This window comes from Alosa sapidissima, chromosome 13, assembly GCF_018492685.1.
Source record: "Alosa sapidissima isolate fAloSap1 chromosome 13, fAloSap1.pri, whole genome shotgun sequence".
NCBI classification, from domain to species: domain Eukaryota; kingdom Metazoa; phylum Chordata; class Actinopteri; order Clupeiformes; family Clupeidae; genus Alosa; species Alosa sapidissima.
The window spans coordinates 17,762,468-17,778,111 of NC_055969.1; positions in this window are offsets into that span (position 1 = coordinate 17,762,468).

Here is a 15,644-nt window from a genome sequence, read left to right on the forward strand (position 1 = left end):
TGTCTCAGTGTTATTTACAATGTCTTGACCTGCATTCACCTCTCTGTACCCCCATGAATGGCTCTCTTTGTCTTGTTAAGGTGGCTGGACTAACAATCCTTCAGCAGCGCAATTGAGAGGCATTTCCGCCACCTGATGGTGCGATGTGGGGTGTCTCCTGGTACCTCTGGAAATGTGACGCCACAGGATGACACAGTGGATATACCATCCCCTTTTGTCAACCTCTCAGCCCTATATCAGACCACTCGTACCTTCCCACTCGACTCGGCAGTCTCATTGACAATGCTCTTGTGTACATTTCTGGCTTTGTTGTCCGGCAAATACTATGTACAATATGTATGCCGCACCAGTTTAGTCAGAGATGCTGTGCCCTCATCACTTAAGCTAACATCTCCTAAATCTTAGAAACAAAGGTGGCTTCATGGTCCCTTCTGCGGGCACAGTCAATGTTATAAGGTCTGCAGAGCGCTTTCTTCGCCACAACCTCTCAACAGTTACTTTGTCCGAGGTCAAAACCTTGCAGTTCCTGAATCAGTGGTAGAGAGCAGATCTAGGGTCAGCCGACATCTTCTCCCTAGGAGAGCATAGGAAACTCAGTATGGAATTGCCAATCACCATTTTGTACTCTTGCAATTGATTGTCACCACCTTCTATAAATTACGAATGCATAACGTTGCAAAATTGGATACCATTAAATTACAGTCGCAACACTAGGAAGAAATTGTGTAAAACAATACTGTTTCAAGGATATTAACTCTCCTGCACAGGGTTAATTTGCGCTTCACTTCACCTATTGCTGTTACTGCTGTCAAAATGTCAAAAGCATTCAGGTACAATTTGTGTAATTTTGCATGAGTAGACACTGGTTAAACGAGAAAGAAGAAAACAATTTGAGAGCTGAGCAAAGATTAGAATTGACCATTGACCTCTTGATTTTCTGTGGCAGTACCCAGTCTGACTTGACCAACAGGCCTCTGCTGTAGTTTTCTTGACGTTATATATGAGCTAATTATTTCTGTCGGCTGTCTGGATTAACATGAGAGGGGCGGCCCTCCAGGGACAAGTTTACCATCACACTGTATGTGTGTGTGTGAGAGAGACAATTTTGTGATTTGGGGATGCATGATTGTGAACAGTAATTTAAAAGTCTAATTAATGTGTGTGTGTGTGTGTTTGTGTTGGAGGGGATGGTTAGGGGGGTATATGGATGGTGTGTGGGTGTGTTGAACTGGAATAAATTAGTCTATTTCACAAATACTTGTTACCTGCTGTGTACACCATCATCATCAACCACAAATGGTATGTAGCTTTCACTTGCTACTTGTCAAGATCCTGCCCTGGATCTCTAGATCCAGGTTCATGTTTCTTGTGTATCTTGTGTATTATGATTCAGTTACAGCCGTGGGTCAACTCCCTTCAAGACAGTAGTTACCATTAATGATGTTATTATTATTATTATTATAATATGAATACTAACAACAACAACAACGTTTTATTTATTTGACATCTGATTATGACAGAAATGGCCCCTATAAATTTCCCTGGGTAACACACAATAAGCATGTGTTCTGTTGAAACCCTGGTAATACTTACCCTGGTAAAACATATTTGTATTATCAGAGCAACTGCATGTACTGTAGAGCTGATGACCTAAGACCACAGTCAAGCCTGTGATGTGGAGAGATTTTGCCAGTGCTGTGAGTTTCACAGCTTCTCTTCTTGTCATGTCAGCAGCTCTTAAATGATCCTCAATCCTCCCCCTAAGTATTTACTACTGGCAGTGTCCTGTTCCCACGTAAATCATAATAAATAAATCATATGTTTTAAAAATGTTCCCGTCTAGATTGGTATTGAATACTTCACATATATAAATTGTGCTATATTTTTGTAGTAAACCTGTTTCCAATGTGCGCCTGACCTAAACAAGTCATTGTTTACTCCTGCTGGGGTATGTTTTATGGGCCAAACAACAAAACATATTTCTAAAGCAGCATCTTAATGGTGGCCTGAAAATAAAATACATGCTGTGTTGTTAAAACTAAGAATGGACATTAAGAAACATTTTAATACTCTGCAAACATCTAGCCATCAAGATTGCCAAGTTTGAAAGTTAACCATTTAATACAAGACTTAATCATATAAGCCCTATAGGACTACACAATCATCACTAGGTCAGATAGTATATTTTAAGCCATCTTCATCTAAGTACCTATCAACATGTCTCACAGACTTTGCCCTAATTATTTCACTAGTGTGCTCGCAAGTGTATAATAATTAGATACATTTTAAAATAAATGATCTTACCCCTTGAATCGTAAAGCTGTCCCTTTTGCACATGTTCAGCTGCTAGCCAGATCATATTTTTATTACTAAGACCCTTCCCCATATGGTCATGTGAGGTGTGTCTGAGCCACTTACTTATCCATCTGATCCCCATGTTTTTGCTGTGGCTGCTACATTTATTTCTGGCCTGTCTGCCACCAACCTAAAAAACAGGTTTATTAGAGACAGCTGCAACAGTTGGAAAATCAATGGCTGGGCCACATGGTCTTTTAATTATTGTATAATGCTACCTTTATACTGTGTTGTTGTGTAATCATGTTAAACTATGAGTCAAACATAAGTATTGTAATTATGTCATATCACATATCTCATAAAGTCATACCCTTCTCTAAGATATTTATAACAAAAGTTGCAGGATGATATAGGCTCTCTGTGAGTATGTATCGGCTTGCAGGCAGTTTCTGTTTTCCTTGCTCTCCTGGCTCTTACAGTGTGCAGAGGCAGTTCTAAGATCCGACCTTTACATTTACAATTATTCATTTAACAGACATTTTTATCCAAAGTGACTAACAGCATAAGAACTAGATGTACCGGAGAGCGGTACAAAATATGACCGCCGCCCAGTCCAGCACATTTTTCCCCACAAAAATAAGCCACTCTTGTGAAATCGTGTTCATTTCCTACTTTGTTCCTTTTTTGTGTGTTTGTAATTGAGTGTGTGCAGAGTGTGTGGTTGTTTTTGTGTATATGTGTTTTGTGTGTGCGTGTGTTTGTGTATGTAGGTGTGTTTTTATGTGTGTGTGGGTGTGTGGGTGCATGTGTGTGTGGGTGTGTGTGTGTGTTTATGTGTTTGTGTGCGTATCATGTGTGTGCATGTGTAGTGTGTGTGTGTGTGTTTACGTGACTAGGCTCTGTAACTCTATGCCAGTTCTTTCTAAGAAACTACAGGATCTTAGCTTTCTAAAGATGTCCAGCATTTGATGGTAGGCCAAAATAGGTGGAAGACACTGCCATCTGAAGTAGACATAGTGCAATGTTGGGGGGGGCTAGAAATGGCCCAACAGGTTATAAGGGGAAGATTTAAAAAGAGAGACTGGCACTCTTGCACTCTAGTAACATTTGTGTGGTCTAGGTACCATTGCATGCATACATTATGTTTACTGTGTGTGTATTTGTCATACGTATGATTACTGTGAATGTATGTGTGTGCGTGTGTATCTGTTTATGTATATGTGTGCATATGGAATGGGTTAACATGACCCCTAGAGGCAAACATATGCAAGAAATTGGTCATCCTCGGCCCTACAGTTCTCAAGATATTCACAGAAAACTCTGTTGGTGTAGTCACTAAATGTACACATAAATGAATGTATTGTATGGCCCCCCATGAACAAAAGTCAACGAAACTTGGCATGCATTCAGAGGGTTTCATAATGATCCTACACTTTCAAATCCGTGCAGTTTTGATCATGTCAGGCAGAGATATTGTGATTACAACACCTAATTTTTTGCTTTTTAATTTTTAACTAGGTGGCGCTATACATGAAATGAGTAGTTATGGAATGGGTTGACATGGCCCCTTAAGATCAACATACAAAAAAAAGGTGGTCCTCCTTAACCCTACGGTTCTCGAGATATTCACAGAAAACTGTGTCCGCCCTACCCTCCTTTCAGGGGGTCCAGTGGGGGCTATAGATCAAAATGAAAAACAATGGTTCCATGCTATCCTTGTGGGGCTACATGCCCACTATGTCTAACCCCATAGTCAGTCAGTGTCCCGGGAATCCTTAACGAAAAATTGCCCATGCGAAAAATAAAAATAAAATATAGCCGTAAGCGGCAATGGCGGGCCCGAGCACCTGCGGGCCGCAACCCGTGACATTTCAGAATCCAACAAAGCACCGACCTGGTGCGTTTGTGAAATGTACATATTTGATGCGTGTGCTATTTAGGGCCCGAGCACCGAAGGGCGCAAGGCCCAAGGCCCTATTGTTTTTGTAAGGATTATTATTAGGGCCCGAGCACCGACGGTGTGCGCACCGAGAGGTGCGAAGCCCTATTGTTTTTGAAAGGATTATTATTATTATTATTATTATTATTATTATTATTTGTTCACCTTTTTGCTATGTTTGAGGTGGTTACCATGGATGAAAAGTCTTGGAATTTGGCACACACATCTGGTATGACAATGGCTACACAGGCATAAAGGCTTGGCCCCGGGCGTGGCCCAGGGACTCAGTAGCGCCCCCTTAGGTGATTGAGGCAGTGGTTGGCACATACTTTCAGTTGTACGCATCAAATTCGGTAGGTGTGTGTATCTCACCAAGATGAACAACTTTCGTATGTACAATGCATTAGCTACGCCCAACAGGAAGTGAGGTATTTGGGATTTTGTGCGGACTAAAATGTGATGAATTGTGATGCCGTGAAAACGCATGAAATTTGGCACACACGTCAAGAGGTACCATGAATACACAGGGGAAAAGCCTTGGCACTGGGCTTGGCCCAGGAACTCCATAGCGCCCCCTTATGTCACTGTGACTTGTGGTTGGCATAGAGTTTTAGATACACACACCAAATTTGGTGGGTGTGTGTAACTCCCAAAAACAATCAACTTTTGTATTAACATGCCATTAGCCACGCCCACAGGAAGTGAGGTAATTGGGATTTTGTGCATTGTGGACATGATCAATTTTAACGTACTCCTCCTAGACGGTTGATCCGATTCATGTGAAAGTTGGTATACATGATGCCAATATGCTTCTGATTCGAAATTGTGAAGGTTTTTTTGATATGTTGTAATTTGACGAAATGGCGAAACTATGAATTTTAATACCCTTCCACATAAACAATAAATGTGTCGTAATTCACCATGCATGGCTTGAAATTTTTTAATTTCACAGGTCTTTGAATACCATGGGAGTGATGATATTGACTCCCTGTCTATTCACTGTATCACTTGATGTGTGTGCCAAATTTCATGCGTTTTCACCCATGGGAAGAACCTCTTTTGGCATCATGATTCATCACATATTAGTCTGCACAAAATCCCAAATACCTCACTTCCTGTTGGGCGTGGCTAATGCATTGTACATACGAAAGTCGTTCATCTTGGGGAGATACAGACACCTACCAAATTTGGTGTGTGTAGCTGAAAGTATATGCCCACCACGGAATCAGTCATCTAAGGGGGCGTAAGGGGGCGCTAGCGAGTCTCTGGGCCATACCCGGGGCCAAGCTTTTTTACCTAGCTGCTTTGTGTGACCCCTGATGTGTGTGCCAAATTTCAAGACTTTTCGATTATGTTAACCACCTCAAAATATTTGCCAACAACAGGATCAGTCACCTAAGGGGGCGCTAGCGAGTCCCTGGGCCACGCCCGGGGTCAAGCTCTTGTACCTAACTGCGATGTGTGACACCTGACGTGTGTGCCAAATTTCAAGAGTTTTCGACCATGTTAACCACCTCAAAAACAGGAAAGCAAAAAAGTAGAATAACAATAATAATACTCTATAATAACTATTTCTAACAAAAAAACAATAGGGCCTTGCGCCCTTCGGTGCTCGGGCCCTAAAAATAATCTTTTGATGATTCATTGTACTCTCACAATAAAAACAACAAGGAAAAATCCACCTTGAAGGGAAGAAAATTTATTCTGAGAAAAAAGAAAATTTCATAAAGAAATAAATATTTTAAAGAAAACATGTTGTTCACAATTATTGGCACCCCTAGAAAATCTTATATATAAAACCTAACAGAAGCATTTCCCTATCTAATTTCAACTTTGTTAAGTTAATCAGAGTGTCTGTGAACTTTCAGAGGTAGTTCATTACTTTGTTTTTCACTAAGGTATAAAAATAAAGTGACACAGAGGCTAAATCCTCTTGTCATTTTTCAACATCAGAAAGACAAGAGAATACACTAAATTTAAAAAAAGTCTGTTGACATTTGTAATACAGGGAATGTCTTTAAAAACTGCTTGGACAAAGAACCATGATTATTTTGCCCCCACATACAGTATGGAGGATGGGGGCAAGAAATTCCACTATTGGATAAGGACCACTATTGGAGAGTTACAGACAAAGGTGTCATCTTGGGGTCACCAAGTCCCCCAAACAATCTTCAAAAGTGACCTCACTGCTAATACTGTAGCTTATTTAGAGGGCATGCTAGGTAAACGCCTGTCCATGATTTAATTACCAATGTAAACGGCGGAGTTACTTAATGGTACAGTGACTTTGTCTGGAAGTGTGGTCTATTGTCAGATGAAATGAAAATTGCGCTCTTTGGCTAGGAACACTTTAGGTGTGTTTGGCATACATTGAAGAATGACTATACTGAAAAGAACCCCATGAGAATTATGGTGGAGAGGCTGTGCTATTTTGGGGCTGTTTCTATTCCCAAAGGCCTTGGGAATCTAATTAAGGTGCATGGTATCATGAACAACAGAAAAACCTGAACATTTTCAAAGGAAATCTGGTCATGACTGGATCATTCATCAGGTCAATGAACCACAACATACGTCCATATCAACACAAATATGGTTTACTGAATGCAAAATCAAGCTTCGGCCATTGCCATCTCAGTCCCCTGATTTAAAATCCATAGAAAAACAGTGGTGAGTCAAAGAGGAGAATGCACAAGTGTGGACCTAGGAATCTGGACGATCTGGGAAGATTTTGTAAAGACGAACAATCTTAAATCTCTTGCTTTGTATTCTCCAACTCTATGGGGTGTCATACTGTAGGTGAATATTACAAGCTGTTTTATTGGCAAAGGGAGGCTTAAGAAGGTATTATAAGCAGGGGTGCCAATAATTGTGAGCCACGTGTTTTTGTTAAAAATATTTATTTCTTTATGATATTTTCCTTTTTCTCAAAACATATTTGCTTCCCTTCAAGGTTGGATTTTTCATTGTGAAATTACAATAAATCACCAACAGATTATTTTTTATACCAGATTTTAGTCAACTTTAGCATGAGGAGCCAATAATTCTGGAGGGTACTGTATTATTACAAGTGGATAACTATTTTGGTGGGGTACTGTCCTTTCTACCCATTTGGCCACACTAATATACAGTGCCTTGAAAAAATACTCAACCCCCCTGCTAAACTAATCTGGCTACTAACAATGAATACATTAATATGTCTCTATATAAAACTTTTAGTGAAAAATGTTCAGAATAAACAATTGCAGATTCCAATATAATGCAACTGTTTTAGAGAGGCCCATCTCTAATAGCTAGTTATTATAAGCTGAGGATAAGTCTCAGTCATAATGACCAGAGTCCACCGTTGCTCCAGAGGGACTGTCCATGTTCACTGTAGGGGTGTGCACAGACATATTGGGGGCCGGGTGCTCAAGGTAAAAAAGGGCACCCCATTCATCACCACCTTGGCGACACTAAGCACAACACCTCTGTATAGGTTATAAGCATGAGTTATGCGTTTATAATAACCATAGCTTGCAACAATCATGATATGTTTTTAATATCTTAAGAGAAGACACAGCCTACAACAATGTACTGTAACGGACGGTTCAAAAATATATTTTCACCCACTCGTAACACTCATGTAAACCTTTTCATTCACCCACATTTAATACAAACTTAGTTCTCAATAGTCCCTAAAGTGAAGAGGCACGTTTGCTCTATGCACAGCACTAACACACACACCATATACACAAATGAGCACACGCTCCTATGCTCCCCAAAGTCACTCCAAAACGGAACATAATAAAGCACAGAATCCTTAAAAAACACCAATGGAAAACAGTCTTTAATCCAACAGCAAAGGAAGGAAAGTAATCCATAACAGAATCCTCCAGAATAAAATGTCTCCATGATACAAACTCCAGCAAAATAAATGATTAGCCTTGCGGATTCCGAACACGTGACACCGGACGCATTCGATCCTTTAGTGCCCAGTAAATATGTGGCTTTTAGCTATTTCCACTATTAGCTTCATTATAACAATTTATTAGGCAAGTTTCTCATGTCTCACTTGGACTCCCCGAGAGTTTTACACGCTGCCATTCACTTCATTACTTCACATTCATCATTTCCATAAATTTAAACTCCTTCAAAGTTCCCGCATGTTAGACAATCAGCTGCAAGGAGGGCACAATGTCATTGATATACCCATGGTTGAGATAATGTTTGTGGGGACCAACACTTAAAATACTGATTGATGTCCAAAGCTGACACATCTGGCCATGATGTAGACCACAAGATGGAGCCATTTGGCAAGGTTTCAACGGTGCAAAAACACACCCAGTCTTCCCTAATTTGGCCATACAGTATGTAATATAGGCCACAATTGAAAATCCTAATTTCCCCTTATGATGAATAAAGTATCTATCTACAACCCAAAATCAGAATAGTTAGGGCATTGTGTAAAATGTGAATAAAATAGAATGTAATAATCTGCAAATCTATTAAACTAATATTTAGCTACAAAAAGGACGCAAACATGTTGAATGATGAAAATGACACATTTCACTATTTCATGGAAAAAATATATATTCAATATATATTCATATTCAATAATATATTTGTGTATATTCGTATATATTTTATATATAATTTGATAACAGCATCCTCAGTCCCTAAACATTTACAAAATTTTGAAAGAGGCAAAGCAGCACAGTGGTAAACATATCTGTCCCAATTTTTTTTAAACATGTTGCTGGCATACAGAGCAGAGCCAACATTTGGTGAATTATCCGTTAACCCAGCCTATTTTAGTTTCTGTATATGAGCTGCTAAAACAGATATGATGACACCTTGAAAGATATTTCAGTTTGTGCATTTGTTGTGTTTGTACAGTGCAAGACAGAGAGACTCAAAAAGTCCTTTGACCCTCATGCCATCAGACTGTACAACTCCACTTGTGGGGGGAATGGGGATTGAAGGAAAGATGAGCAGAAACCTGAACAGTGCAAAGACTTATTTAGACGTATTTATTCCATACTATTTATCAGAGGTGGAAAGTAACGAAAAACATTTACTCATTTTACTGTATTGAGTAGTTTTTTTGTGTATTTTGTATTTAAGTAGTTTTTCAAATTAGTACTTTTATTTTTACTTGATTACGTTTTGAGTGAAGTATTGTACTTTGCTACATCACAAATCCCATGCGTTACTGAGTAAAAAAAAAAGTTAAGACCAACGACAACCGAAAGAAAGGGGGGAAATTGCACCCGGAACCACTAGAATGATCAGCATGTAGCATAGGGCATGAATCAAGCTGGCACCAAGTCTTTCTGAAGGAGATGGAAGTGGATCACGAGATAGGCTACCTCAGATTACCTGTGTAACCGAGGAAAGTGTATTTTCCGCTCTTTCAATGGGTTGCTTCAGTTCTATTGCGGAGATATTCAAGCAGTTTAACACCATGGGATTTCGTGTTTTAACGTGTGAGCTCACCTTTCTTTGGAAAGAAGTTTATTAGCATCTGTTTCCCCTCATTTTCATCTCTCTTTTTCTCGTTTTTGCCTTTGTTTTTTGGTAATCTGCCTTGGTTTTCTTAGAGAAAGACATTGTACCAGCAGCACAACAATTAGCTGTCCACTACTAGCGATGCTCAACTACATAAACAAAATGAGATACCTTATCAATCGTTGTGCAGGCGGACCAAACCATTTTGCGCTTTAGCAAGGGAGAGTGAGAGCAGTGGCGGTTCTAGGATTTTTCTGAGACAGGGGCCATAAGGGAGCCACATCATACACTGAGGGGCCAAGAACCGGTCAACATCCATACACAGAAAATACCTTGTTCAGTAAGGCAGAGGCACGTTGTCTACGTGATATGCAAGACTATACGCGGTATACACAAAGTCCTTTGAGGCAAGTCCCTCCACTCGGCGGCCATATTGCAACGCTTTTTGGTCACTCATCGGGCATCCTATTCGGCAGAAATGTGCATGCGCAAGGCTTCACGACACCAATCTTGCTCCAGCGGCGAGTTCACAACACATGATTGGCACGATGTCTTCACAACACACCATATGATTGGCTCAATGTATTCACATCACACCACATGATTGGCTCAATGTATTCTCATGTTGACGTTTTGCCGAGGAAGGGGTGGGATATGTGTAGACAACGGTTACAAACTAGCCCCATGCATTTCTATGGAGGATTTTTTGAGTGCTGTGTCTCCTCATTAGAAAGTCTCTGGTATACCCACTTAAAAAGCATCACCATCTCAGTATACCCACTTAAAACAGACAAGGATAGGTATTAATATTTAGGGTTCATCACAGTATACCCACTACAGCTAACTAGACTACACCACAGCAGTAAGGTGCATACATTTCACCAGTCTTACCTTGTTCAAATACTTGAATGCTAAATGCTAAAAAACAAAAAAGCCAATACAATTCTTAACAATTTTCCCATTTATTTATAATGTGCATTGAAAACACAATAGACACTTCAGTGGAAATACATTGCTATTTTAAACAGAAATCATACATCATCATACACACATTTTTCGTTCAATTAAACAAGTTTTACTTTAACTGTTTCCCCTTTTGTTGATAAGAGAAACCACTTTCACTGCCAGTTTGCGTACATTAAAACAAACACACAAACACACACACACACAGCATGTGAGCAACAACTACATCATATTTACACAATTTTTTCAACAACTATTTTTACAATGGTCTTATTTGGAATGGTCTTTGAAGCCACCGTCTTGCTTCCAGTTAGAAAAGCCTGATTCTGATTTGAAGACTGATGATGGGTCATTTGAAAGCGAAAATTACGGAAGGGGTAGCAAAACACTAAAGATGGAATATTCCTACCATTTGAAGTCTTTGTATCAGAAGTCATTGAGTGGCCTCTTCCTATTTCCGTGCTGCATCTTCGGAATACCAGTTTAGGAGAGGTTGCACAGAACCATCTGCTCTAGAATGGGAAATGTCTGGAGAGAAGAAAATGAAACAAGTTTGAGTAACTTAATTGTTATTAACCTTCATAACCCACTGTCAACCTGGCGTTTCTAAAATGAATGACAAAATATGCTCAGTGTAGTGGCAATAGGAAATAGCACCATACCATTAGGAGCAGCTATGCTTGGTGACTGGTGGTTCTGAAGACTATGGGTTGAAGTCACCAGCTCCTGCGCCATCCCAGTCTGTAGGTGAAACACAAATGCGTGTTTTACAAAATCCATGCTTGTATTCAGCATGTCGTCTGGCAACTGTAAAACCAGTTATTATTATTTTAAATCATATAAAGCTTGAGTGAGTAGAACATTTAACCAATTTATCTCAATGAAACTCTCCTTGTCCTAACACTTTGAGACAGAATTCATGCGAAGCCCATGAATCAAATAAACTCAGAATAGTGGTTAATAACTTTGCAATGATAGCTCACATTAACTACAAAAATGTAGCGTTAGCTATTAGGCATGTATTGTCATGTTCATGTTAGCAGCTGCCAAACTTTTTCCTCAAGGAAAAAAAAATCGAACGTTATTTACATTTGGTAAGGCGCACTAGCGCATGTAATATTATTCATTTCGGACCCCAAACAAACAGGATGTCCATTTCTCTGCATTTCATATAACACCATTTCAAACACTTCATACATTACCTTTTCATACATGAAATCTATCAGCATGCTAACAAACAATCAAACCTCAACTCAAGTAACCTAACGTTAATTTAATGTTAACAGTTCACTGCAAGCTTGCTGCTGCTTCGTAATTTAATTGACAAACTTAACTGTGACAGCAACAAATAAACGTCCCTTTCACATAATGATGATAACCAACATAGAGATTTGTGACTCATCAAGAAACTTCTGTGGAGGATGAAACGCTGCCATCGGTTCTTCACGTTAGAATTCTAGCTGATACTTTCGTTAGCCAAATGTATCGATTCTTCACGTTAGCTGATACTTCCGTGAGCCAAATGTATCGTTTCTTCACATTAGCAGAGACATTTCTGGTTAGCCAAATGTATTGTTTCTTTTACAGTTCACTGTTTGCTTTAGCTTTCAAGCTTCATAGGTGCATTACTGCCACCAGTTGTTTGGGAATGGAATTGCATCTCTGATCGTCGTTCTCAACAAGTTTGACACTTATTGATGATTGACGGTACAGGGGCCAGTCAGGGGCCAATGAGATTTCAGATGGGGCCCGGGCCCCTGTGGCCCCGCCCCTGAGTGAGAGTGACCTTTTGACTTTGTCAAACTCATATTAGGTAGTGGGCCGGATTTGTTGAAATGAAACCTCGTGGGGGGCTGTCATCGTCATGGTCATTATAATTTTTCTGCTGTCGTATACTGCTCTTTCTCTCTTGAAATGCCCTACTTCCATGTTAGTTTTTCTGCTAATTCCTTGCTGAGGATGGTTTGTAGTGCTAGGTTTAATCAATTTGTCATATCATAGAAATATTGCTTATAACACATTGTTGAAGAGAACTGGACGTGAATTTCTTTTTTTTCTTCTAATTTTCCCTTCCTACCAAAAACATCTGGGGTATGAAACCTCGTGGCGGGCCTCATGTTTGACACCCCTGCCTTATACAGTTTTTTGTATACTAAATAAGTCAGTCAAACTTTACATTTCGTCTGACATTCATTTTGACATTTAATTTGGAAATTAAAATATCCAGGTAAAATAAGATATACTCCAGACTTTTCAAGGGCCTTCTCCTCCATTGGGGCCCTGTAATCAGTCCCTAGTCCGAGGCCCTTGGATCTGCTCCTTTAACTCCTTTACAAATAGAGTTTCTCTCTGAAACTCAACATATAAAACTACTCAAAATTTCCCCATTGACTTAACATTATGATTATGACATCACAATACGGCCGTTAAGCAATTAGAATCCTATGGCAGGTGTTCGGGCCACCTGGATCAACTGCCAGTCTCAGGCTTTAAGCATACAAACTGGCCCTATTAAGACTACACATCCTGTTCAACTGCTTCCTCTGCCAAAAACTGTTTCAAAATAAAAGTCCTCACTACAATATTTCACTGTTAAACAATTGAACTTTTTAACTGTTCAGCCATTGTAACTGTTACTTGTCATCAACTATGACTCCTACCCACTGTAGCTAGTTAGCTAAGTAACATGGTTAGCATAGTTAGCATGCTAGTTAGCATTTTTAGCAAAACTGCTAAAAATGATTAGCTAAGTTAGCTAAGTAACATGGTTAGCATAGTTAGCATGCTAGTTAGCATAGTTAGCATGTTAGTTAGCATTTTTAGTAAAACTGCTAAAAATGATTAGCTATGTTAGCTAAGTAATGTGGTTAGCATGCTAACATGTCAGCATGCTAGTTAGCATTTTTAACAAAACTGCTAAAAATGATTAGCTAAGTAACGTGGTTAGCATGCTAGCGTGTTAGCATGCTAGTTAGCATAGTAACTTTGTTAACATTATTATCTTTGTTAACATAGTTAGCATAACTACTAGCAAACATTAGAGCCATTCCAACTGTCAGTTATCGTCAACTATCTACCTAAATAATTTAATCATTTAAACTATCCACCTATTTAACTGTTCAGTCATTCCAACTATATTAAACCTCATCTACTTAGCAACCAATATAGTTTGTTTTTACTCTGTATGATATTTTACATCATATTTTTGCATTTTCATGCACTGTATTTCCTTCAGGAAATGCTTTTCTAGTTATTCTTATTATTTTTCTTCTTCTAACGCAGTTAATGCAGCTTCAACCGTTTAACGTAGAAACTTCATTCAAACTATGTTGCGTAGGTCTTACTTAGGACATGTGGGCTTTGTATTTTTCAGCTTTGTAACTTTTATACTTTTTAAACTATTAATTAAAAACTACTCAAAATTTCCCCATAGACTTAACATGGGCTGATGACATCACAATGGACTAATTAACTTGATTTGCACCTGTATCATCTTCCAGCTAGCCTACTATATTAAACCACCACCTACCTAGCAACCATTGCATCTATGTCAGTTTCCATAGCAACCAAGATGATTATACTAGCAAACCACTGTAGTAACTCTTTTATTTCTGATAGTAGCCACCATGGACACCCTAGCAACAACCTAGAAATGACTTCAAGTACCCTAGCAACAGCCTAGCAACCGCATTCACAGTTAAAACCCAGCAACCAGCATAGCAACCACCATAACTACTCTAGCAACAGTCAGTTGTCATCAACTTTGACTCCCGTCAACTGTTTCCTCTCCCCACAACTGTTTCAAAATAAAAGTCTTCACTGCTATAATTCCCTATTAAATTATTTAACCATTTAAACTATCCAACGTTTTAACTGTTCAACTATTCCAACTGTCAGTTGTCATCAACTATGACTCCCGTCAACTGTTTCCTCTGCGCAAAGCTGTTTCAAAATAAAAGTCCTCACTACAATAATTCCTTATGAAATATTTGAACCAATCCAACTGTCAGTTGTCCTCAGCTATGACTCCCGCCAATTGCGTCCTCTGTCCACAACTGTTTTGGCAGCCTGGGCTTTTCAGTCAACTAGTGTGATCAACTCCCAATCTATATTCAACTTTTAAACTGTCTACTTTTAAACTATCAACTTTTATTAAGCTGTGCAACCACCATGTCTGTCCTAGCGTCATTTTCATGCACTCGTAATTCCCTGGAATTACATTCTCTAGTTATTATTATTATTATTATTATGATAGGCCTATTATTATTTTATTTTGAAAATTGTAAAGCACTTTGGGTCAACTGTGTAAATGTATTTATTTTGCAAAAGGGTGTAGGTAGGCTACAAATGCAAATATATAGTAGGCTATAAACTATATCCAGTCAAATAACAGTATAGGCTACGTTAATTTCACTGACCACCGCATTTACCTTCTAACTTGAAGTGACTTTTTACGTAATAGCACGAGCTGTCGTTTAACCGCGCTTTCCAAATGAAACTGCAGATATGAGCGCTTGATGCCTCATTGCGTCTGGATACCTTTGTCGTGCCAGTGACTTCATTTGCCTTTGAGGAAAACTTCGTCCTGACGTCGTTTTCCCCCATATTTCGTCCAAGGTAAGTGTTATTCACTTACCATTAACGCTTGTACGACTTCTGTAAGGTTAACATTATTCATATTTGTATGAACCTGCTATCAAACCAGTTAAGGCGAGACACGGCAGGTGAAAACATCGTTTTTTCATGCACTGGTCAATTTCGAGATTTTGAGATAGTATGTTACCTTAGCATGTATTCTATCACACTACTACAACAAAAAAGTCCGATTTACACATTTAGGTGTTTATTTCATTATATTGTGTCTACTCGCGCCTGTATATTTCTCCTAAATTCAGCAAAAGTTAGCATTCTAACCTTGCATGCACTCCCGCGACCGTGGTCCAAAACATAACATGTGTAC